This window comes from Bos grunniens, chromosome 2 (assembly GCF_055505025.1).
Source record: "Bos grunniens cultivar Pamir isolate PY7600 chromosome 2, Bosgru_T2T1.0, whole genome shotgun sequence".
Classification (NCBI taxonomy): Eukaryota; Metazoa; Chordata; class Mammalia; order Artiodactyla; family Bovidae; genus Bos; species Bos grunniens.
This window is the reverse complement of record NC_141166.1, coordinates 52,475,383-52,500,869: the sequence shown is the minus strand read 5'-3', so window position 1 is coordinate 52,500,869 and position 25,487 is coordinate 52,475,383. Positions and strand designations below refer to the sequence as shown.

General features: G+C 37.6%; 1 protein-coding gene across 13 annotated transcripts in view; it reads left to right on the top strand.

Annotated features, from left to right (window-relative positions):
* SLC39A10 (solute carrier family 39 member 10) overlaps positions 1 to 25,487 on the top strand; it is a 162,901-nt gene that overhangs the window by 96,099 nt on the left and 41,315 nt on the right. For 6 of the 13 annotated variants that reach the window (XM_086366790.1, XM_086366831.1, XM_086366881.1 and 3 more), the window contains one exon: positions 9,997 to 10,105. The exons of 4 other annotated variants lie outside the window; for them this stretch is intronic. The gene's annotated coding sequence lies outside the window, so the exon portion shown is untranslated. Of the gene's footprint in view, positions 1 to 5,688; positions 6,471 to 9,418; positions 9,534 to 9,996; positions 10,106 to 25,487 lie in introns of those variants that run through there. 3 more of the 13 variants (XM_086366782.1, XM_086366811.1, XM_086366822.1) reach the window with 2 other exon arrangements.

Here is a 25,487-nt window from a genome sequence, read left to right as displayed (position 1 = left end):
GAAATGGAAAAGAGGTATAGGTGATCAAAACAGCTAGTTATTTTGCTTTATAACAGGTTTATAACCTATAAGGTCATCTTTCATTACCAGTAATTCTTATTAAAAATATACTAACTTTAGCTGTTTGAAGAGTTCGGGTTTGTCCTAACAGTTTGATGCTGCCCCCTAGTGTTTGATTCCCCTTGAAGTTTTCATTCCCTTCATCTTTACCTTTGCCTAAAACAAAACTAAAGTTGCAATTAGATTCTTTAGTGCTACTTACATAGTTTACTTTGAGATTTCCTCCAGCTGGTTAATGTTGCTATGAGTCATTTTGAACTGTTAAAAAGCTATTGCTTTTCATCCTAATGTTTCAAATAGAGGGTGAGTTTGAATGGAGATTGAACAGTATAAGTCCTTGTTTTCTTGCAAATTATGTTGGAGGAATTTTTCCGACAGAAAGAGGGCTGTATGTTAAATATGTATCTTTGAGATTAACTTTGTATATGAATAGTAGCAGTTACTTCAGTCTGGGTTTCTTCTGCTTTCTTCTGGGTTTCTTCTTTTAACTTAGTCCCATATAACTGTATTGCCTCCACTGTACTGAAAATGTTAAAATCACATAGCCTTTATTTTTTAGTTCAAGTTTTTTGGAACTTTGACTTTTATAGAATGACATTTGAAAAATAGTCTCAAGGACCTTTAATAACCATAAGATTTCATGTAGTCATTTGTGTAAACTCTTATATTAAAATGTCAAGTTATACCAGTTATCTGTATTCCAAACTACTTTTTTCATTTTCATTTTCTGTAAGTTCTCTAAATAGACCACACACACACAAAACAGGTTTTTCCAAAATAAGCAAAATATATAAGCAAATATTCATAACAAATATTTACTATAGCCAGAATATTCAAGTGTGTCAGTAAATATGAGGCAATTTTTAACTGAAATTGTAAAGTTTAAATAACAATAGCATTATTGAAATTATTTTCGGCTGTTTAAGAGACCATGTTTAATATTCAGAACACAATAATTTATTGTCAGCACATCATAGAACATAACAGTGTCAAACTCTTAATAGATTTTTAGTATTAGATTTTTCATGTGAAAAGGTATTATTGAATGGGATGATGGTTTCAGATTTTTCAGTTCAGTCACTCAGTCATGTCTGACTCTTTGCAACCCCACGGACTGCAGCATGCCAGGCTTCCCTGTCCATCACCAACTCCTGGAACTTGTTCAATCTCATGTCCGTCGAGTTGGTGATGCCATCCAACCATCTCATCCTCTGTCGTCCCCTTCTCCTCCTGCCTTCAATCTTTCCCTGAAGCAGGGTCTTTTCCAGTGAGTCAGTTCTTTGCATCAGGTGGCCAAAGTATTGGAGCTTCAGCATCAGTCCTTCCAATGAATATTCAGGACTGATTTCCTTTAGGATGGACTGGTTTGATCTGTTAGCAGTACAAGGGAGCCTTAAGAGTCTTCTCCAACACCTCAGTTCAGAAGCATCAGTTTTTCAGCGCTCAGCTTTATGGTGCAACTCTCACATCCATATGTGACTTCTAGAAAAACCATAGGTTTGACTAGATGGACCTTTGTTGTCAATATCTTTGCTTTTTAATATGCTATCTGGGTTAATCATAGCTTTTCTTCCAAGAAGCAGGTGTCTTGGAAGAGTTAGTCGTATATGATTTTGTGATTTTATATTTATAGACTTTCCTGGTGGCTCAGTGGTAAAGAATCCGCCTGCCAATGCAGGAGAAGGGAGTTCAGTCCCTGTATTGGGAAGATCTCCTGGAGAGGGAAACGGTAACCCACTCCAGTATTCTTGCCTGGGAAATCCCATGGACAGAGCAGCCTGATAGGCTATAGTCCATGGAGTCCCAGAGTCAGACATGACTTAGTGACTAAACAACAACTGTTATGGTTTATATTTACCCTTTATAATATATGTTTTACTGCCGAAAGAGAAGCTATCACATGATTTTGCATTAACATTTCATACAGCCATGAAGGTGAATCATTATTTTATTCTGTTTACATGTGAATAAGTATACTTTGTGCTTTGTTGTAGAAGAACATAGCCTCATGATGAAGGAAAGATTGATTTATGTACTGTATCAAGATATTTAGAGTAAGATATGATATGTTATTACTTTGCAAATCAGTGAGGTCAGTAAAAGTGTAATATTTGAAATACATTTTATGTAATTATAATGTAATTATTACAGAATTGTATGCATAATTACAACAAAATTGAGAACAGATACCATGTATTATATATAATGTATGTTGCAAAGCAACAGGATTATGTTTTCTATTTCCATGGACCTTGTTTAATGTAGAATTTCAACTGACTTCATAACTTGTTAATGTTTAGAATATATATGTTAAGATTTTTGTTTTAGATTAGCATACTCTTATTTTTTCAAGTAAGGTGAATTATTTGATATATATAGCAACAATAACAACCGGCATAGGTAAGTTTATTTTCGAGAAAATAATCATTAATTTAAAAAAAGAACTGAAGAAGGAAATCCACTAAATCAAATCACTGAAAGAGATTTTAAGAAAAAATGTTTAAGTGCATCGTAAATATAATATTATCTACAATATAATTTATGATTTGTATATAAACATGTTTAGAGCTTTTCCTCTGAAGATTTCTGCTTAAACACACATACTTGAAAGTTTTATTAAGGCTAAAATGTAAACTTCCTTAGTGAACAGATAAAAGACTACTGTTTGTTGGTTCAGCAGTTGTTTTATTTTCCCTAAAAAAGAAATGGATGTTATGGGTCATGTTAATTTTAATTACGGCTTTTTTTTTTTTTTTAAAGAAAACAATATTAAATATAGGGAGGAAAAAAAAACTTCTTAAATTGAAAAGTCATAAAGAAATTGAAAAAATATAGACATCAGTGCATGTACATGGAAACACATCTATCCATGAAAGAGAAAATATTGTAATCAAAGTAAAAAGGCATTGGACAGAATCGAAGATGTTTTCTGCAGAAAATATGACTTAGTAATGTTATATACAAAGTTCGTGCATGTTTATAAAAATATTGAGACACCAGGAATAGTTTGAAAATGTAAATAAGAATAAGGTAATTTTGTATTGTGTGTGTGTTCAGTCTTTTACAACCCCATGGACTGTAGTGTGCTAGGCTCTGTCCATGGGATTTTCCAGGGAAGAATATTGGAGTGCGTTGCTGTTTCCTTCTCCAGGGGTTCTTCCTGACCCAGGGATCAAATATGCTTCCTTCTTTTGCATCTCCTGCATTGGCAGGCTAATTCTTTACCCCTCTGCCACCTGGGAATTTTACCTGTTCCAAAATTAATAGTAGCAACTAATGAGAATACTATGACCATACAGCTGGTGGCAGTATAACCAAATTTAATTTGTCTAGAAAACAATTTGAAAGTATGTAACAAGACCTGCCTGAAAAGTATTCAGAATTTTGTGGTCTTTCCCCATATCTTGGACTTATCCAACCAAGCAGGTAACTAAAAACAGTAGCACAAATTGAAGTTAAAATGATTATATAATGTGATTAAAACTCTATAAACAAATGCTTGTGAAATCTTGAAACTGTAATTTACTTTCCTCCACATGTGACACAATGTGACTTTGTTCAACAGAAACTAAGATTTATAATTGCTGGATTTTAGTTTTTTCAGTCAGAATTATACATGAATATAGTTTAAAGAAATAGTTCTATGAAATTAAGGTTGGGGAAAGAAAAAAATCAGTTCTCTGTCTTTTACATTCTGCCTAGAGATATAAAGAACTCTTTTGGTTTCTTAGTTGTTTTGCTGTTCACTGCCATGTCTCCAATATATTCACAGCTTGTTGATTTTCAATTTTAGTCATTGCTTTGGATTTAGCACTCTTCCCACCTCTCCACGAACCCTCTCATTTCCTATATCCCAGTTTTTCAGTACAGTTATATTGTAATTCTGGTTTAGAACAGTAGTGTTATATTTTTATGGCTATAAAGGTTATCTGCAGCTGCAAACTGGTACTTACCCTGCACAACTTTTTTTCCCCCGGCATTAATAATTTTCTTATTTTTTCTTTTTCTAAATGTCTATATATCACAAAATCTACCCCAGTCTGTGTATCTGAATGTGATTCTTTAAGACAGAGAATGTGCCCTAAAACACTCTGTTTAAGAATTTTGTGTAGTTTTCTTTATACTGGAGAAGGTTGAACTTGATCATAAAGATGGATTGATAATTGATTAACGAAATTGGTGTTTGCTAGTAGAAATTAAGTAGTTTTGACATTTGAATTATAATTTTGTAAGATTCTGCTAAATGGCAGAACAGAACCATTTAACTTTGTTCAAACAACTGTAAGGACAGCTAAAATTTATCATAGAAAGCTTTCCTGGTGGAGAAGTAGTAGTCTGTGTTGTCAGCAGCATCAAAAAATGTTAATGTTATGAAAATGTTGCCTTGGAGATTCTGTGTTTTTTTCCCCCTAATCTTATGGAAAGGAAGGATCATTTTACCGGGCAGTGCTTATGAATGGTAAGTTGGTACAAAACTGGAGACGTGTAACAGTGACAAGATGCTGAAAAAGGAAAATAGGAACAGTGACAACGAATGGAGTAATAAAGATTTGAGGCAGTGGCAGTAACTATTCTTAGAATGAAGGCAACGGTCAGGGATGATGAATGGAAAGAGAACACAGCTCTGCAAGTTGAAAGGAAAAGGCATGTGTTTCTCATCCAGGTCCTAAGGTTAGCCCCTTGTCTTTAAGTCCTCTTTATGACCACATGTTGTGTAGGTGTATATGCATTTGTAGTGGAAAGAGATTGAAGCTCGAAAGGCTAACTAAAATTATAAACATTTTAGTAGCTTCAAAAGGCATCACAATATTTTGTGATTAATAAAGGTCAGCCAGCTCATACATTTATAAATCTCGGATGTTCTTTGTATTCACAAGCAGCAAAACAGACACAGGAATGTCAAAGGTTGCTTTCTACAATATGGTTCCAGATTCCCTGTAATGAATGCTTGAAAAGCAGAGACTTCAGATAGTTTGAACATTTAATGAGAAAATGCAGGTTTGTACATGAATGTTTAGAATACAATAATAGATTTGATGTGTAATTGCTTGATCTAGTACATTTGATCAATGCTCATGTTTATATTCTGTCTCTTGAAAAATAAAAGTGAAACAGAAGGAGCTCTGAATTTTGCCTGAGCTCCATTAGCATGCCTCTACTATTCTCATATAAATGAGTTGCAGGGTAAATATTAGAGATTGTGCTTATTTTGGTAATAGCTCTATTGACATTCCAAACTGAGGTAAAGTAGGGGAATGAAAAAGGACACCTTGAAGCTCTAAGAGGATTTAAGCGTTCTTGATAAGGACTCATTACTGAAGTAATTTTATGCCATGAAGTTTTATAAAGTCAGTGAAACTTGTATGTCATGGTAATTCATTGCAACTTTTTCTCAGTTGGACGCCTCCTGTAATCTAAGAGTTGTTCTTGGATGTACTAACACTGCATATGCTCTCGGAATATTTTTGATAGCATTCTTTGGAAGGAGTCAGAGCAAAAGGACCTTTTTCCCACTCTGGTTCTGTACTTTTTAGAAGTTAAGTGAAAGACGTGTAATCGTACCACATCAAATAGTGGTAATACTTCAGGTTAATAAACTTTACAGAGTACACATTTCATATACATTAATTCAGTTGGTGGATATATGAAGGGACTATTTCCCCTGTTCTTCCGAGAGGAAACAGTGACAATGAACTAGAGATGAAGGTTTCTGACTCCTGATTCTATTCTATGTGCATTACATTGGGTGGTTATATCAGAAATGGAATTTAAAATGGATCCAACTTCAGTTCAGTTCAGTTGCTCAGTGGTGTTCAACTCTTTGTGACCTCATGGACTGTAGCACGCCAGGCCTCCCTGTCCATCCCCAACTCCTGGAGTTTACCAAGTAAACTTGGATCCAGGAAGATCCAAGTTATATTACTATTAATAACTTGCACTTAAATAACATTTAAACATTTACAATAAAGTGGAAAAACATTAAAAATTTTTATCATTATAAAAAAAGTATACACATTATTTTACTTGGTCTTCATAATTACCGTGAAATAGAACAGGAATTAAAACCCCCACTTTATAGCTGGTGTAATAAAGAGGCTAAGTAATTTGCCCAGCATCTTATAACTGCTTCTGCTGCTAAGTTGCTTCAGTCATGTCCAACTCTGTGCAACCCCATAGACGGCAGCTCACCAGGCTCTGCCGTCCCTGGGATTCTCCAGGCAAGAACGCCGGAGTGGGTTGCCATTTCCTTCTCCAATGCATGAAAGTGAAAAGTGAAAGTGAAGTTGCTCAGTCGTGTCCGACTCTTTGCGACCACATGGACTACAGCCTACCAGGCTCCTCCGTCCATGGGATTTTCCAGGCAAGAGTACTGGAGTGGGGTGCCGTTGCCTTCTCCAATCTTATAGCTAGTAAGTGGCAAGACCAGGTTTCTGAGATCTTTACCTCTAGTCTCATTGCTTCTCATGCATTTTGTGTGTACTGCTGTTGAATCATAGAAGGAAACTAAATTGATGTCTGACTACATGGATAAATTTTGCTAAAGTAATTTAGTAATATACCAGTTGTATTATATTTATGTGATTCAAGATATAAACAAATTTCTGCCATAATAGTGAAACCTATCCCAAAAAATGAAGTCTTCTTTGAAATTAGGGTGCCATGTATATTATTGAATAGATTTTCATGTTAAGTTTACTTAATACATGATATATTTCTATAATCCAGGTTGAGGGTTTTAGTGATTTCTCTCTTGGTTTCCACCTTATTGACCTTTAAAATATCAATCTGGAACATTGAAATAGCTAGTTTTACAACATTGCTAAGTGACTTATAATATTTTTTCTCTGATTGTTAGTTTGTATATATATGTATTTGTATGTGTGAGAGTCAAGAACCTGAGACAGACATTAACTTCTGGTTCTTTCATTTGGCCTACATTTTCCTTTAAAAAAAAAAATCCCCTTGAGTAGAAGTTGTTTGCTTTGTTCTTAAACAAATGAATAAAGTATACACAGGATATACTTAGTTGGCCTCTCTAGTAACAGGAACCACATATTGGGAATTATTTTTCTTACATCAGTCAATCACTTTGTTAAGTAATATAGTGATATTAGGGCTTCCTCCGTGTCTCAGTGGTAAAGAATCCTCCTGCAAAGGAGATGTGGATTCAATCCCTGGGTCAGGAAGATCCCCTGGAGGAGGAAATGGCAACCCACTCTAGTATTCTTGCCTGGAGAATCCCATGGACAGAGGAGCCTGGCAGGCTACAGTCCACGGGGTTGCAGGGTCAGACACTTAGCACGCATACTCATAGTGATATAAACTTTTTTTTAAACTAACTGTAAATATTAGAGACCATTTCTTTTCCCTTTAAAATGTTTTGGTAGTATATTTTAGATGGATTGCATTAGTAGTTATCCCACAGTGTTCTGGTTTTTAAGATACACAGATATGCTGGTGTAGCAGAAAGAGCCCCTGACTTTCAAGTCAGGGGACTGCCATAAACTTGAAATATCACTTTAATCATATGTATACTTCTGGGTCTTAGATATCCATGTATTAAAAAAAAAAGTGTTTAGTTGATTATACTTAAGAATCTTTTCATCTTAAACTTTCTACAACCCTATTTTCATTTGTATGAAATAAAGATCATTATCTTTCTTGAGGCAAAATACCTATAGACAGATTAGAGTACTTTAGATATGTTCTTGATTAAAGTGTTTTACTTACTTGAAAATTGAAAAAATTTTTGCCATTTTACGTAGGAAAACTACAATTGAAAGCCTGTAATTAAAAATTTTTGTAAATCTTTATAGAAGAACTTACTATGGAGATTATCAATCCTGATTACTTCCTTTTAAAGTTTTAGTTAACCTTTTCCTTGGGTATAATCATATATTTTGTTAAGCAAGATTCTTGGTTACAAGTGGTTTTTTTTCTCTGGTTAAAAAATGGATTTTCTGTTATGGTATTTTTAGGAATGCATGCAAAACTGGTAAAATTAGCATAAGATCTCTAATTTAGTTAACAGTGTTATATCAATGTCAGTTTCCTGGTTTTGAAAGTGTACTGTGCTTGTGTAAAATGTTTTCATTGGGGAAAATTGGGTAAAGAGTACATGGGTAAACTGAACTATTTTCACAAGTTCAAGTTCTTGTGAGCCTTAAATTATTTTAGAAAATGTAAATTTATCTTTGGGTATGGTTAAGTATGGGTCTGTTTCTAGAAACTGCACATTACTGATTTTACTAATTGAAAGTTGAAATATGTATTCTTAATGGATTAAAAGTTATGTTTTGTCTGAAATATAGAACACCTCTAGAAAAGCACCCAGATGTTAAGTGTGAAAGTGAAGTGAAAGTGAAAGTGGCTCAGTTGTGACTGACTCTCTGTGACCCCATGGACTATACAGTCCATGGAATTCTCCAGGCCAGAATACCCCACTCTCCAGGAGTGGGTAGCCGTTAAGTGTAAACCTTGACAAGTTTATGAAGTGAACACATCTGGGTAACCAGCACCCATGGGTAAAGATAGAACACAAACTACAGCACAGAACTCCTGGCTGGTTCCTCTCATCACTTTCCACACCAAAGAATAACCACTAGCCTCACTGAATATTTAGGTCTGATGTTAGTGTTAAAATATTAGTGAATTTTATTAAAAATGTGGGTTTCATTTTTTCTTTGTGTCAAATGTAATGTATTTACATCAGAAATAGTGTACACAGCGCAATGACTAAAGTACTTAATTGTGAATTAAACTGACCCTTCATGTAGAAATTATACAATGAGAGAATACTTAAACCTTTCACTGTGATAGTAAATTGGAAATCAGTAACAAAAGATGAAATTAAATGTGTGGTGGCAACTACGAGTTATTTTCCAGAAACCATTCTTTTCTTATGCAGTAGGATTATGCATAGCTGTCTGTAGTACCCAGAAGTCTTGAGTGAATAACTTAATGTATATTTGCTGAATTGAAAACCAAATCAGTTATAAAACTAATACTCTTAATTCCCAAAACTTTAAAAACTGTGAGACGTAAGTGACAGCAAAAGATTTTGTCTAGGGCAAAACTGAGTCCTGTAAAGGCCAGTATTTAGGATTGAGTGGTAAATGGACTTGGGCAACATTTCCACCATTCCTGCCTCTACCACGAAGATCTTCTTTTTGCTATGGATAGAAAAGGATCCTTAAGAAAAGGATTCCATAGAATGCTTGGGAAACTGTAAGTTGTAGGTGAGACTATATTTTCCAGTCTCCTTATTTATTTGATTGATTGAGCCGACGTGGCTGTGTTCTTGCCAGTGAAGTCTGAGAAGTGATGAAAGCAATATCTACTTTATTTGCTGCTTTAGAAATTTCCGAACCTGGATTTCATTGTTTTACCACTGACAAGAATAGCCCTCATGTAAGATGGATGTGTCTCTGACTGACTGGGACTCACAAACCTGGAGCAGTCATCTTGGACGGGTATTAAGAGAAATAAACTTTCTTGTTTCTTAAGCCACTACCCTTTGAGAAAGGCTTCTTTGTAATAGCTGCTTAGTCTGTGCTGACAAATGCATACTTCATCCAAGTGATTCTTAGGCACATATCTGCTATAGCTGTTCTAAAGTTGCAAAGTTAATGTATGATTTACTTTTAAGAATACTTAGCACAGATTTAAATATTACCTGTATAATGTCATTCATGTATTTATTTGCCTTCCTGTGATGCTTTCTTGAATGTAAATGATTATGATTAGGGGACTCAAGATATCAGAATCTTTTCAGTAAACAAATTGAATACATTTAAAAAGTGTTTAAAAATGACAATTTAAAGCTCATATAGATCACTGACATTTTTTGTGTTGCATGGAGTCATTCATTTGCTGTTGCCTGATCAATATGTATGTATGTTTTATTTTCACCACTGGTACTTATTCATTTGACAGTGGGATAATATGCACTGAAGAAACGGCAAGACATTTACATGTCAGATGAACAGAGCAACGTTCATTCTGAGTATCGCCTTTCACTAGCATCTTCTAGTGGAAAACCAAGGTAATTGTAGGGTGTGTAATGTCCTCTTTCTGCTATTAATAGCAATTGTCTTAATTATCTATGCTCTTTCATTTTCATTAGTCTATAAAATTGATATGTTTTAAATGGTGACTTTATCCTTGAGACTATTATATAAGAAACTGAAGTGTTTGGATTAAAAACCAAAATCTCCAACTTAATGTAGCTTTGGGATTAAATATATTTTATAGATATTTTTCAAAATTCTTAACTCCCATAAGCCACATATGATAATTAAACCTAATTTATTCAGGTAATACTCAATTTAATTGAGTATCATTTGATATAAATGGGAGTGTTTGATAATTTACTTGTATAGGTAGTGTCTCAAACTTTAGCTAGCAACAGACTCAACTAGGAAGACTGGTTGACACTGCTGAGCCTAATCCCAGAGTTCAAGATTTAGTAGGTCTGGGTGGGGTGAAAGAATTTACATTTCTAAGAAATTCTCAGGTAATCATGATATGGCTTCTGCTGCTCCTCCAATATATGTTGATTAATCACTGATGGTGGTTAGGTATCAAACTTTAAAAAAGTACATACTGTACAGGTGACCTCTGACTTAGGGTATTTTGAATTTACAGTGGTGAAAAAGAAGTATGCATTCAATATTTGAATTTCAAATTTTTATCTTTGCCCAAGCTAGTGATACACAGTACAGTACACTCATGATGCTGGGCCGTGGCAGGGAGCTGTAGCCCACAGTCAGCTGTTCAATCACAGGGGTAAACAGGCATTCTGTATCGATTCATACAACCTTTTTTTTTTTTTCATACAACTTTCTGTTTTTCACTTTCAGTATTCAGTAAAGTTCATGAGATTATTATGAAACAGGCTTTATGTTAAATGATTTTGCCCAACTGTAGGCTAATTAATGGTAAGTGGTCTGAACACATTTAAAGTAGGCTGGGCTAGCTATGATGTTCAATAGATAATGTATATTAAATGTATTTTCAACTTAGGATATTTTTCAAGTTAGGATGGATTGAGGCAGCAGTGTAAGGTAGTTTCTGTTTCTTTACATCAGATTTTTGATTAACATCTGGTATTTTCAGGTATTAATTTTTGCCTCTTAATGTCTTATGTTCTTCTTTATATCATATACAAAATCATTGTTACTGATTCTTTTTCTGGACTCTGTTCTTTGGTCTATCTGTGTTATTTTAGTTATTGTAACTTTCTAAAAAGAAGTCTTTGTCATCTTGTTAATTTTCTGAACTTTGTTGATGGCCCTTCGGTTTTGCTCTTTCATGAATTTTTGGATGAGCTTATGCAGTCTCACGAAAAGTTGAAAGCTGCAGGATTTTGACTGACATTGAATTAGACTATGTATCTTAAGGTGTTTATTCCATTCATGTAAGTGGTCTTTGTACAGTTTTTGCAATTCTTCTTTACTGTCCTTCAACAGTATCTTATACACTTCTCCTTTTAATGGTCTTACTGTTTCTGTCTAGGAACCTAGTAATTTTTGTTTATCATTGTGTTTTCTAATTGGTTTTCACTGGATAAAATATGATATTTAAAAACTTTTTATTGAAATACTATATGTATACAGAAAAATAAACAGTATGATAAGTACAGTGAATTATCACAAAGTAAACATTACCATACCCACTCCAGTGTTCTTGCCTGGAGAATCCCAGGGATGGTGGAGCCTGGTGGGCTGCCATCTATGGGGTCACACAAAGTCAGACACGACTAAAGTGACTTAGCAGCAGCAGCAAACATTACCGTTACTGAAGAAAGAGAACATTATTACAATTTCCAATCCCAATTATTACCCCCTACCTTCCCTTCAGAAAATAACTATTAAGGCATCTTGGTTTAGTTTTGCCCATTTTAAATTATATATAAATAGACTTGTATTTATTTAAAAGTCAGTGTTTTATTTAGTGTTTATTATCTTTTTTTGTTGTTGTTCAGTCACTAAGTTGTTTCCAACTCTTTGCAACCCCATGGACTGTGACACACCATGCTACCCTGTCTTTCACTATCTCCTGGAGTTTGCTCAGACTCATGTTCATTGAGTTGATGATGCCATCTAACCATCTCATTCTCTCTTGTCCCCTTCTCCTCCTGCCCCCAATCTTTTCCAGCATCAGGGTCCTTTCCAGTGAGTTGGCTCTTTGCATCAGGTGGCCAAAGTATTGGGGCTTCAGCAACAGTTCTTTTAATGAATATTCACAGTTGAATTCCTTTAGGATTGACTGGTTTGATCTCCTTGCAGTCTTTAGGGACTCTCAGGAGTCTTCTGCAGCACCACAGTGCTATCAATTCTTTGGTGCTTAGCCATCTCTATGGTCCATCTCTCACATCTGTTCATGACTACTGGAAAAACCATAACTTTGACTATATGGACCTTTGTCAGCAAAGTGATGTTCAGGCTAGTCACATTTTAAGTGTTCAGTAACCACATGTGGCTACTGGCTACTGTGCTGGAAAGTATAGATCTAAAAGGTTTATTTGGGAGACTTAGCTTCAAGACCTTCAATATAGGATATAATATGCATTATAAAGGAAAGACTGATAAAATATACAGTTACCTTTTGCTTAGTCTCGATTTGTGAGATTCATTTATGTTAGTGTGTGAAGCTTTAATTTTATTTTCATTCCTGTGTAGTATTCCATTGTAAAATTGTTCTGTTTTATTCATTTATGTGTTTATTAACATTCTACTGTTGATGGACCTTTGGCCTTTTACTTGTTTTGAGCTATGATGAATAATGATTGTGTGAATTTTTATGTTCCTTCATTTCTTTTGGTGTTCCTGTACCTGGGTTTCTGCATACATCCAAGAGAAGTATTGCCATGTGAAAGGATATGCTTATGTTCATCTTCTGGTAGATCCTGCCAAACAGCTTTCCAAAGGTTACCAATCTACAGTCCCACCAGTAGTGTATGCAAGTTCTAGTTGACTCCATATTCTTGCCTACATCTTTTATGTTTTATTCATTCTGTTGGGTATGTGGTAGTATCTACTTGTGATTTTAATTTACAATTCTCTATTAAGGTTGAGAATCTTTTCATATGCTTCTTAGTAATTTGGCTAACCTCTTATAAAATACCTGTTCAATACCTATTTTTCCATTGAGTTGTCTCATAATTTTCATATTGACTTGTAGCAATTCCTTATATATTCTTGACTATTAACATTGCCATACTCTTCTGCCAATCTGTTGTTGCCTTTGTTTTTTCTCTTGATGAATATTAATTTCTTTATTTTAATGTAGTATATTTTATCAGTCTTTCCTTTATAATGCATGTTATGTCCTGTCTTGAAAGTCATGAAATTAGTTTCCCAAATAAATCTTCTAGGTCTATACTTTCCAGTACAGTAATTAGTAGCCACATGTGGCCACTGAGCATTTTAAATGTGACTAGTCTGAATTAAGATGTCTTTGGACACAAATCAAGCCTCAGTAAATTTAAGAAAATTGAAATCATACCAAGCATCTTTTCTGGCAGCTACGCTAAGAGACTAGATACCAATTACAGGGGAATAAACTGTAAAAAAAATACAAACATGAAAATTTAACAATATGTTTCTAAATAATGAACACATTACTGAAGACATTAAAAGGGAAATCAAAAAATTCCTAGAAACAAATGACAGTGAAAACATGACCCAAAATCTATGCACTGCCACAAAAGCAGTTCTAAGAGGTAAGTTGATAGCAATGCAATCCTACCTCCAGAAACAGCAAAAATATTGAATAGAGAACCTAACTTTATCCCTGCTGCTGCTAAGTTGCTTCAGTTGTGTCCAACTCTGTGCGACCCCATAGACGGCAGCCCACCCAGCTCCCTCGTCCCTGGGATTCTCCAGGCAAGAACACAGGTTTGGGTTGCCATTTCCTTCTCCAATGCATGAAAGTGAAAAGTGAAAGAGAAGTCACTCAGTCGTTTCTGATTCTTGGTGACCCAATGGACTGCAGGCTACCAGGCTCCTCCATCCATGGGATTTTCCAGGTAAGAGTACTGGAGTGGGTTGCCATTGCCTTCTACACTTTACCTAGAACAGCCTAAAAAAGAACAGAAAAACTCCAAAGTTAGTAGAAAGAAATCATAAAGATCAGAGCCAAAATAAATGAAAAAGAAATTAAGGGAACAGTAATAAAAATTAATAAAACTAAAAGCTGGTTCTTTGAGAAGATAAAATTGAAAAACCATTAGCCAGACTCATCAAGCAAAAGGGGGAGAAGGATCACATCAACAAAATTAGAAATGAAAAAGGAGAGAGATTACAGCAGACAATACAGAAATACAAAGGATCATAAGAGACTATTATGAGCAACTATATGCCAATAAAATGGACAAACTGGAAGAAATGGACAGATCCTCAGAAAAGTTCATCCTTCCAAGACTGAACCAAGGAGAAAGAAATTAAGAACAACCGAATCACAAGAACTGAAATCTAAACTGTGATAAAAAATCTCCCCCAAAACAAAAGCTCAGGGTCAGATTGCTTCTCAGGTGAATGCTGTCAAACATGTAGAAAAGAACTAACGCCAATACTTCTGAAGATTTCAGAAAATCACAGAAGAAGGAACATTTCCAAACTCATTCTATGGGGCCACCATCACTCTGATAACCAAAAACAGATAAAGCTATCGCAAAAAAAGAAAATCGCAGGCCAGTATCACTGGTGAACATAGATGCAAAAATCCTCAACAAAATTCTAGCAAACAGAATTCAGCAACACATTAAAAAGATCATATACCATGATCAAGTTAGGTCATACCAGGGATGCAAAGATTCTTCAATATATGCAAATCAATCAATGTGATACACCATACTAACAAATTGAAAGATAAAAACCATATGATAATAGATGTCAAAAGCCTTTGACCAAATTCAGCACCCATTTATTAAAAAAAAAAAAAAAAAAAAAAACCTTCAAAAAATGGGCATAGAAGGAACCTACCTCAAAGTAGTAAAGACCATATATGATAAAACCCACAGCAAACATTATTCTCAATGGTGAAAAACTGAAAGCATTCCCTCTAAGATCAGGAACAAGACAAGAGTGCCCACTCTTGCCAGTATTATTCAGTATATATTTGGAAGTCCTAGCTATGGCAGAGTAGAAAAAGAAAAGGAGTCCAGATTGGAAAAGAAGTAAAATTCTCACTGCAGATGACATGATACTATACAAAGAAAACCCTAAAGATAGTGTATCCGAAAATTAACTAGAGCTAATCAGTGAATTTAGTAAAATCACAGGATACAAAATCAATACACAGAAATCACTTGGATTCCTATACACTAACAATGAAAAATCAGAGATTAACAAATCAATCCCATTTACCATTGCAATAAAAAGAATAAAACATGTAGGAATAAACCTACCTAAGGAAACAAAAAAGCTGTATATAGAAAACTATGACACCGATGCTGGAAATCAAAGATGATATAAACAGATGGAGAGATATTCCATGTTCCTGGGTTGGAAGAATCAATATTGTGAAAATGACTAATACTGCTAAATGCAAACTACAGATTCAGTACAATCCCTATCAAATTACCAATGGCATTTTTCACAGAACTAGAACAAAAAATTTCACAATTTGAATGGAAATACAAAAGACCCCGAATGGCCAAGGCAATCTTGAGAAAGAAGAATGGAGCTGGAAGAATCAACTGTCCTGACTTCAGACTATACTATAAAGCTACAGTCATCAAGACAGTATGGTACTGGCATAAAAACAGAACTATAGACCAATGGTCTGAGCTACCCCATGTCCGAGGTCAGGCAGAAGCTGGGAGGACCCCGTGCCTGAGGGGCAGTGGCTGAGAGGAGCTACCCCACGTCCGAGGTCAGGGGCGGCGGCCGGGAGGAGCTATGCCACGTCTGAGGTCAGGGGCGGTGCCCAAGAGTGCCAGGCCGCGAAGCACAGGAGCAGCCGAGAGGAGCTACCCCCGCCTGAGGACAGGGGCGGCAGCTGGGAAGAGTTGCCCCATACCCAAGGACAGGGGCGGCGGCTAGGAGGAGCAACCCCACATCCAAGGAGCGGTGGCTGCGCAGGCGCAGGAGGGCCTAGAGGAGCTATTCCACGTTCAAGGTCAGGAGGGTCAGCGGTGAGGAGATACCCCTTGTCCAAGGTAAGGAGCAGCGGCTGCGCTTTGCTGGAGCATCCTTGAAGAGATACCCCACGCCCAAGGTAAGAGAAACCCAAGTAAGACAGTAGGTGTTGCAAGAGGGCATCAGAGGGCAGACACACTGAAACCATACACACAGAAAACTAGTCAATCTAATCACACTAGGACCACAGCCTTGTCTAACTCAATGAAACTAAGCCATGCCCTGTGGGGCCACCCAAGACGGGTGGACATGGTGGAGAGGTCTGACACAATGTGGTCCACTGGAGAAGGGAATGGCAAACCACTTCAGTATTCTTGCCTTGAAAACCCCATGAACAGTATGAAAAAGCAAAATGATAGGATACTGAAAGGGGAACACCCCGGGTCGGTAGGTGCCCAATATGCTACTGGAGATCAGTGGAGAAATAACTCCAGAAAGAATGAAGGGATGGAGCCAAAGCAAAAACAATACCTAGTTGTGGATGTGACTGGTGATAGAAGCAAGGTCCGATGCTGTAAAGAGCAATATTGCATAGGAACCTGGAATGTCAGGTCCATGAATCAAGGCAAATTGGAAGTGGTCAAACAGGAGATGACAAGAGTGAACGTCAACATTCTAGGAATCAGCTAACTAAAATGGACTGGAATGGGTGAATTTAACTCAGATGACCATTATATCTACTACTGTGGGCAGGAATCCCTTAGAAGAAATGGAGTAGCCATCATGGTCAACAAAAGAGTCTGAACTGTAGTACTTGGATGCAATCTCAAAAACAACAGAATGATCTCTGTTCGTTTCCAAGGCAAACCATTCAATATCACAGTAATCCAAGTCTATGTCCCAACCAGTAACGCTGAAAAAGCTGAAGTTGAACGGTTCTATGAAGACCTACAAGACCTTTTAGAACTGACACTCAAAAAAAGATGTCCTTTTCATTATAGGGGACTGGAATGCAAAAGAAGGAAGTCAAGAAACACCTGGAGTAACAGGCAAATTTGGCCTTGGAATATGGAATGAAGCAGGGCAAAGACTAAGAGAGTTTTGCCACGAAAATGCACTAGTCATAGCAAATACCCTTTTCTAACAACACAGACTCTACACATGAACATCACCAGATGGTCAACACCGAGATCAGATTGATTATATTCTTTGCAGCCAAAGATGGAGAAGCTCTATACAGTCAATAAGAACAAGACCAGGAGCTGACTGTGGCTCAGATCATGAACTCCTTATTGCCAAATTCAGACTGAAATTGAAGAAAGTAGGGAAAAACCACTAGACCATTCAGGTATGACCTAATTGAATCCCTTATGATTATACAGTGGAAGTGAGAAATAGATTTAAGGGACTAGAACTGATAGAGTGCCTGATGAAATACGGATGGAGGTTTGTGACATTGTACAGGAGACAGGGATCAAGACCATCCCCATGGAAAAGAAATGCAAAAAAGCAAAATGGCTGTCTGAGGAGGCCTAACAAATAGCTGTGAAAAGAAGAGAAGCAAAAAGCAAAGGAGAAAAGGAAAGATATAAGCATCTGAATGCAGAGTTCCAAAGAATAGCAAGAAGAGATAAGAAAGCCTTCTTCAGCGATCAATGCAAAGAAATAGAGGAAAACAACATAATGGGAAAGACTAGAGATCTCTTCAAGAAAATTAGAAATACCAAGGGAACATTTCATGCAAAGGTGGGCTCAATAAAGGACAGAAATGGTATGGACCTAACAGAAGCAGAAGATATTAAGATGAGGTGGCAAGAATACACAGAACTGTACAAAAAAGATCTTCATGACCAAGATAATCATGATGGTGTGATCATTCACCTAGAACCAGACATCCTGGAATGTGAAGTCAAGTGGGCCTTAGAAAGCATCACTACGAACAAAGCTAGTGGAGGTGATGGAATTACAGTTGAGCTATTTCAAGTCCTGAAAGATGATGCTGTGAAAGTGCTGCACTCAATATGCCAGCAAATTTGGAAAACTCAGCAGTGGCCACAGGACTGGAAAAGGTCAGTTTTCATTCCAATCCCAAAGAAAGGCAATGCTAGAGAATGCTCAAACTCCCCCACAATTGCACTCATCTCACATGCTAGTAAAGTAATGCTCAAAATTCTCCAAGCCAGGCTTCAGCAATACGTGAACTGTGAACTTCCTGATGTTCAAGCTGGTTTTAGAAAAGGCAGAGGAACCAGAGATCAAATTGCCAACATCTGCTGGATCATGGAAAAAGCAAGAGAGTTCCAGAAAAACATCTTATTTCTACTTTATTGACTATGCCAAAGCCTTTGACTGTGTGGATCACAATAAACTCTGGAAAATTCTGAAAGAGGTGGAAATACCAGACCACCTGACCTGCCTCTTGAGAAACCTATATGCAGGTCAAGTAGCAACAGTTAGAACTGGACATGGAACAACAGACTGGTTCCAAATAGGAAAAGGAGTTATGTGAAGGCTGTATATTGTCACCCTGCTTATTTAACTTCTATGCAGAGTACATCATGAGAAACCCTGGGCTGGAGGAAGCACAAGCTGGAATCAAGATTGCCGGGAGAAATATCAATCACCTCAGATATGCAGATAACACCACCCTTATGGCAGAAAGTGAAGAAGAACTAAAGAGCCTCTTGATGAAAGTGAAAGAGGAGAGTGAAAAAGTTGGCTTAAAGCTCAACATTGAGAAAACGAAGATCATGGCATCTGGGCCCATCACTTCATGGGAAATAGATGAGGAAACAGTGAAAACTTTATTTTTCTGGGCTCCAAAATCACTGCAGATGGTGATTGCAGCCATGAAATTAAAAGACGTTTACTCCTTGGAAGAAAAGTTATGACCAACCTAGATAGCCGTCTAGTCAAGGCTATGGTTTTTCCAGTGGTCATGTATGGATGTGAGAGTTGGACTGTGAAGAAGGCTGAGCGCCAAAGAATTGATGCTTTTGCACTGTGGTGTTGGAGAAGACTCTTGAGAGTCCCTTGGACTGCAAGGAGATCCAACCAGTCCATCCTAAAGGATATAGGTCCTGGGTGTTCATTGGAAGGACTGATGTTGAAGCTGAAACTCCAGTACTTTGGCCACCTCATGTGAAGAGTTGACTCATTGGAAAAGGCTCTGATGCTGGGAGGGATTGGGGGCAGGAGGAGAAGGGGACAACAGAGGATAAGATGGCTGGATGGCATCACTGACTCAGTGGACGTGAGTCTGAGTGAACTCCGGGAGTTGGTGATGGACAGGGAGGCCTGGCGTGCTGTGATTCATGGGGTTGCAAAGAATCGGACATGACTGGGCGACTGAACTGAACTGACTGATAGACCAATGGAACAAGATAGCCCAGAGATAGGGGGCCCATAGATGTGTGGATTTGTCTTTGACAAAGGAGGCAAGAATATACAATGGAGAAAAGATAGTCTCTTCAATAAGTGGTGCTTGGAAAACTGGACAGCTATATGTAAAAGAATGAAATTAGAATACGTCCTACCACCATACACAAAGATAAACTCAAAATGGATTGAAGAACTAAATGTGAGACTAGAAACTACAAAGCTCTTAGAGGATAACATAGGCAGAACATTCTATGACATAAATCACAGCAAGATCCTCTATGACTAATACTAGAGTCAGTTCCTAGAGTAGTAGAAATAAAAAAACAAAACTAAGCAAATGGGACCTAATTAAACTTAAAAGCTTTTGCACAGCAAAAGAAACCATAAACAAGGTGAAAAAACAACCCTCAGAATGGGAAAAAAGCAAGCAAAACAATTGACAAATTATTGATTTCTAAAATACATAGGAAGCTCATGCAACTCAATACCAGAATAACAACTCAATCCAAAGTGGACGGAAGACTTAAACAAACATTTCTCCAAAGAAGACATACAGATGGCTAATATACACATGAAAAGATGCTCAACGTCACTAATTATTAAAGAAATGCAAATCAAAACTACAATGAGAGATCACCTCGCCTGGGTCAGAATTGCCATCATCAAAAAATCTACAAACAAATGCTGGAGAGGGTGTGGAGAAAAGGGAACCCTCTTGCACTTTTGGTGAGAATGTAATTGATAACAGCCACTATGGAAGACAGTATGGCAATTCCTTAAACTAGAAATAAAACTACCATGTGACCCAGCAATTCCAATATTAGGTGTATACCCTGAGAAAACTGAAATTGAAAAAGACACATGTACCCAATATTCATTGTGGCACTGTTCACAATAGCTAGGACATGGAAGCAACCTAGAGGTCCATTGACAGATAAATGGAAAAAGAAGCTGAGGTTCATATACACAATGGAATATTACTCAGTAATAGAAAGGAATGCTTTTGAGTCAGTTCTAATGCAGTGTATGAACCTAGAGCCTATTATGCAAAGTGAAGTAAGTCAGAGAAAAAAAAATACTGTATATTAGTGCATATATATGGAATCTAGAAAAATGATACAGATGTACCTATTTGCAGGGCAGTACCAGACCACTTGACCTGCCTCTTGAGAAATCTGTATGTAGGTCAGGAAGCAACAGTTAGAACTGGACATGGAACAACAGACTGGTTCCAAATAGGAAAAGGAGTACGTCAAGGCTGTATATTGTCACCCTGCTTATTTAAGTTATATGCAGAGCACATCATGAGAAACGCTGAACTGAAAGAAACACAAACTGGAATCAAGATTGCCGGGAGAATATCAATCACCTCAGATATGCAGATGACACCACCCTTATGGCAGAAAGTGAAGAGGAACTCAAAAGCCTCTTGATGAAAGTAAAAGTGGAGAGTGAAAAAGTTGGCTTAAAGCTCAACATTCAGAAAATGAAGATCATGGCATCCGGTCCCATCACTTCATGGCAAATAGATGGGGAAACAGTGGAAACAGTGTCAGACTTTATTTTTTGGGGCTCCAGAATCACTGCAGATGGTGATTGTAGCCATGAAATTAAAAGACGCTTACTCCTTGGAAGGAAAGTTATGTCCAACCTAGATAACATATTAAAAAGCAGAGACATTACTTTGCCGACAAAGGTCCATCTAGTCAAGGCTATGGTTTTTCCAGTGGTCATGTATGGATGTGAGAGTTGGACTGTGAAGAAGGCTGAGCGCCGAAGAATTGATGCTTTTGAACTGTGGTGTTGGAGAAGACTCTTGAGAGTCCCTTGGACTGCAAGGAGATCCAACCAGTCTATTCTGAAGGAGATCAGCCCTGGGATTTCTTTGAAAGGAATGATGCTAAAGCTGAAACTCCAGTACTTTGGCCACCTCATGTGAAGAGTTGACTCATTGGAAAAGGCTCTGATGCTGGGAGGGATTGGGGGCAGGAGGAGAAGGGGACGACAGAGGATGAGATGGCTGGATGGCATCACTGACTCAATGGACGTGAGTCTGAGTGAACTCCGGGAGTTGGTGATGGACAGGGAGGCCTGGTGTGCTGTGATTCATGGGGTCGCAAAGAGTCGGACACGACTGAGCGACTGAACTGACTGCTGAGTAAATACACAGACATAGAGCACAGACTTGTAGACATCATGCTGGGAAGAAGAGGGTGGGACAAATGGAGAGAGTACCATGGAAACCTGTACCCTACCGTATGGAAATTTGCTCTATGACACAGGGAACTCAGACCGGGGCTGTGTGACAACCTAGAGCAATGGGAAGTGGGAGGGAGGTTCAAGAGGGATGGCTTAGGCATGTTGCTGTATGGCCAAAACTAACACAATATTGTAAAACAATTATCCTTAATTAAAAATAGATACATTTTTTTTAAAGTTCTGTAAGTATAAGATCTCCCACACTGTAGGCAGACGCCTTACCATCTGAGCCACCAGGGAAGTCCAAGTATAAGATGAACTCCCCAGGTCAATAGGTGCCCAATATGCTACTGGAGAAGAGTGGAAAACTAACTCCAGAAAGAATGAAGAGACAGAGCCAAAGCAAAAACAATGCCCTCTTGTGGATGTGACTAGTGATGGAGGTAAAGTCCAATGAGGTAAAGGACAATATTGCATTGGAACCTGGAATGTTAGGTCCATGTATCAAGGTAAATTTGGAAGTGGTCAAACAGAAGATGGCAAGGGTGAATATCAACATTTTAGGAATCTGAACTAAAATGAACTGGAATGGGTGAATTTAACTCAGATAACTGTTATATCTACTATTGTGGGCAAGAATCTCTTATGAGAAATGGAATTGTCATAGTCAACAAAAGAATCCAAAATGCAGTTCTTGAGTGCAGTTTCAAAACCAACAGAGGATCTCTGTTTGTTTTCAAGACGAACCATGCATTATCACAGTAATCCAAGTCTATGCCCTGACCAGTAATGCTAAAGAAGCTGAAGTTAAACAGTCCTATGAAGACCTACAAGCCCTTCTAGAACTAACACACAAAAAAGATGTCCTTTTCATTACAGGGGACTGGAATGCAAAAGTAGAAAGTCAAAAGATGGCTGGAGTAACAGGCAAATTTGGCCTTGGAGTACAAAATAAAGCAGGGCAAAGGCTAACAGTTTTGCCAAGAAAATGCACTGGTCATAGCAATCCCTCTGCCAACAACACAAGAGACAACTGTACACATAGACATCACCAGATGGTCAGTACCCAAATCAGGTTGTTTCTGTTCTTTGCAGCCAAAGATGGAGAAGTTCTATACAGTCATCAAAAACAAGACCAGGAACTGACTGTGGCTCAGATCATGAACTCCTTATTATCAAATTCAGACTTACATTGCAGAAAGTAGAGAAAACCACTAGACCATTCATGTAAGGCCAGAAATCAGATCCCTTGATTATACAGTGGAAATGACACATTTTCAAGGGATTAGATCTGATAGTGTGAAGAACTATGGATGTAGGTTCATGACATTGTACAGGAGGCAGTGATCAAGGCCATCTCCAAGAAAAAGAAATGGAAAATGGCAAATGGTTGTCCGAGGAGGCCTTACAAACAGTTGTGCAAAGAGGAGACGTCAAAGGCAAAGGAGAAAAGGAAAGATATACGCATTTGGATGCAGAGTACCAAAGAATAGCAAGGAGAGATAGGAAAGCCTTCCTCAGTGATCAATGCAAAGAAATAGAGGAAAACAATAGAATGGGAAAGATCTCTTCAAGAAAATTAGAGATACCAAGGGGACATTTCATGCAAAGATGGACACAAGAAAGATAAATGGTATGGACCTAACAGAAGCTGAAAATATTAAGCAGAGGTGGCATGAATACACAGAAGAACTACAGAAAACAAATTTTCATGACCCACATAACCACGGTGGTGTCATCACTCACCTAGAGCCAAATATCCTGGAATGTGAGGTCAAGTGGACCTTAGGAAGCATCACCATGAACAAAGCTAGTGAAGGTGATAGAAATCCAGTTGAGCTATTTCAAATTCTAAATGATGATGCTGTGAAAGTGCTGCACTCAATATGCCAGCAAATTTGGAAAACTCAGCAGTGGCCACAGGACTAGAAAAGGTCTGTTTTCATTCCAGTCCCAAAGAAAGGCAGTGCCGGAGAATGTGCAAACTACTGCACAATTGCAGCCATCTCACATGCTAGCACAGAAATGCTCAAAGTTATCTAACCCAGGCTTCAACAGTATGTGAACCATGAACTTTCAGATGTTTAAGGTGGATTTAGAAAAGGCAGAGGAACCAGAGATCAAATGGCCAACATCAGTTGGATCATTGAAAAAGCAAGAGAGTTCCAGAAAAACAGCTAGTTCTGCTTTATTGACTATGCCAAAGGCTTTGACTGTGTGGGTCACAACAAACGGGAACATTCTTCAAGAGATGGAAATACCAGACCACCTTGCCTTCCTCCTGAGAAATCTGTAGGCAGATCAAGAAGCAACAGTTAGAACGGGACATGGAATAACAGACTGGATCCAAATCTGGAAAGGAGTATGTCAAGGATGTATATTGTCACCCTGCTTATTTAACTTACATGCAGAGTACATCATGTGAAATGATGGAGTGGATGAAGCACAAGCTGGAATCAAGACTGCCGGGAGAAATATCAGTAACCTCAGATAGGCAGATGACACCACCATTATGGCAGAAAGTGAAGAAGAACTAAAGAGCCTCTTGATGAAAGTGAAAGAGGAGAGTGAAAAAGTTGGCTTAAAATTCAACATTCAGAAAACTAGGATTGTCGCATCAGGTCCCATCAGTTCATGGTAAATAGATGCGGAAAATTGAAACCATGACAGACTTTATTTTTTTGGGCTCCAAAATCACTGAAGATGGTGACCTCAGCCATGAAATTAAAAGACATTTGCTTCTTGGAAGAAAAGCTATGACCAACCTAGACAGCATATTAAAAAGCAGAGACATTAATTTGCTGACAAAGGTCTGTCTAATTAAAACTATGGTTTTTCCAGTAGTCGTGTATGGATGTGAGAGTTGGACTATAAACAAAGCTGAGCGCTGAAGAATTGATGCTTTTCATCTGTGGTGGTGGTGATGACTCTTGAGAGTCTCTTGGACTGCAAGGAGATCAAACCAGTGAGTCCTCAAGGACATCAGTCCTGAATATTCATTGGAAGAACTGATGCTTAAGCTGAAACTCCAATACTCTCTTCCCTGATGGGAAGAACTGACTCATTATAAAAGACCCTGATGGCTGGGAAAGATTGAAGGCAGGAAGAGAAGGTGATGACAGAGGATGAGATGGTTGGATGGCATCACCACCTTGATGGACATGAGTTTGAGCAAGCTCCAGGAGTTGGTGATGGCTACCCAGGAAGGCCTGGTGTGCTGCAGTCCATCGGGTCTCAAAGAGTTGGACACAACTGAGCGACTGAACTGACGTATAAAATAAATGCCAGATTTCAAAGGCATAGTATTAAAAAATGTTATAAATTTCATTAATTTTGGTTGCATGTTGAAATGATAATATCTTAAGATATAGTGGTTTAAATAAAATACAGGATGAAAATGACTTTGATCTGTTTATTCTAGAGAACTTTAAAATTGCTTGAATGACTCACTTACTTCCATATTCTGGAAATATGTTCTCTAGGAGAACTTTCTGTGATGATGGACATGATCTGTGTTTACCCTGTTTAGTGTGAGAGCCATGAGCCATGTACTAGTGTTGAATATTTAAAATGTACTTTCATGACTGAGAAGCAGATTTTATTTTATTTATTTTTTGGGGGGCTGTGCCATGTGATTTATGGGTTCTTAATACCCCAGCCAGGGATTGAACATCGGCCACTGCAGCAAATGCACCGAGTTGTAACCACTGGACTGCCAGGGATCTCCCAAGAAGCTGTTTATTTAAAGTTAATTAATTTTTA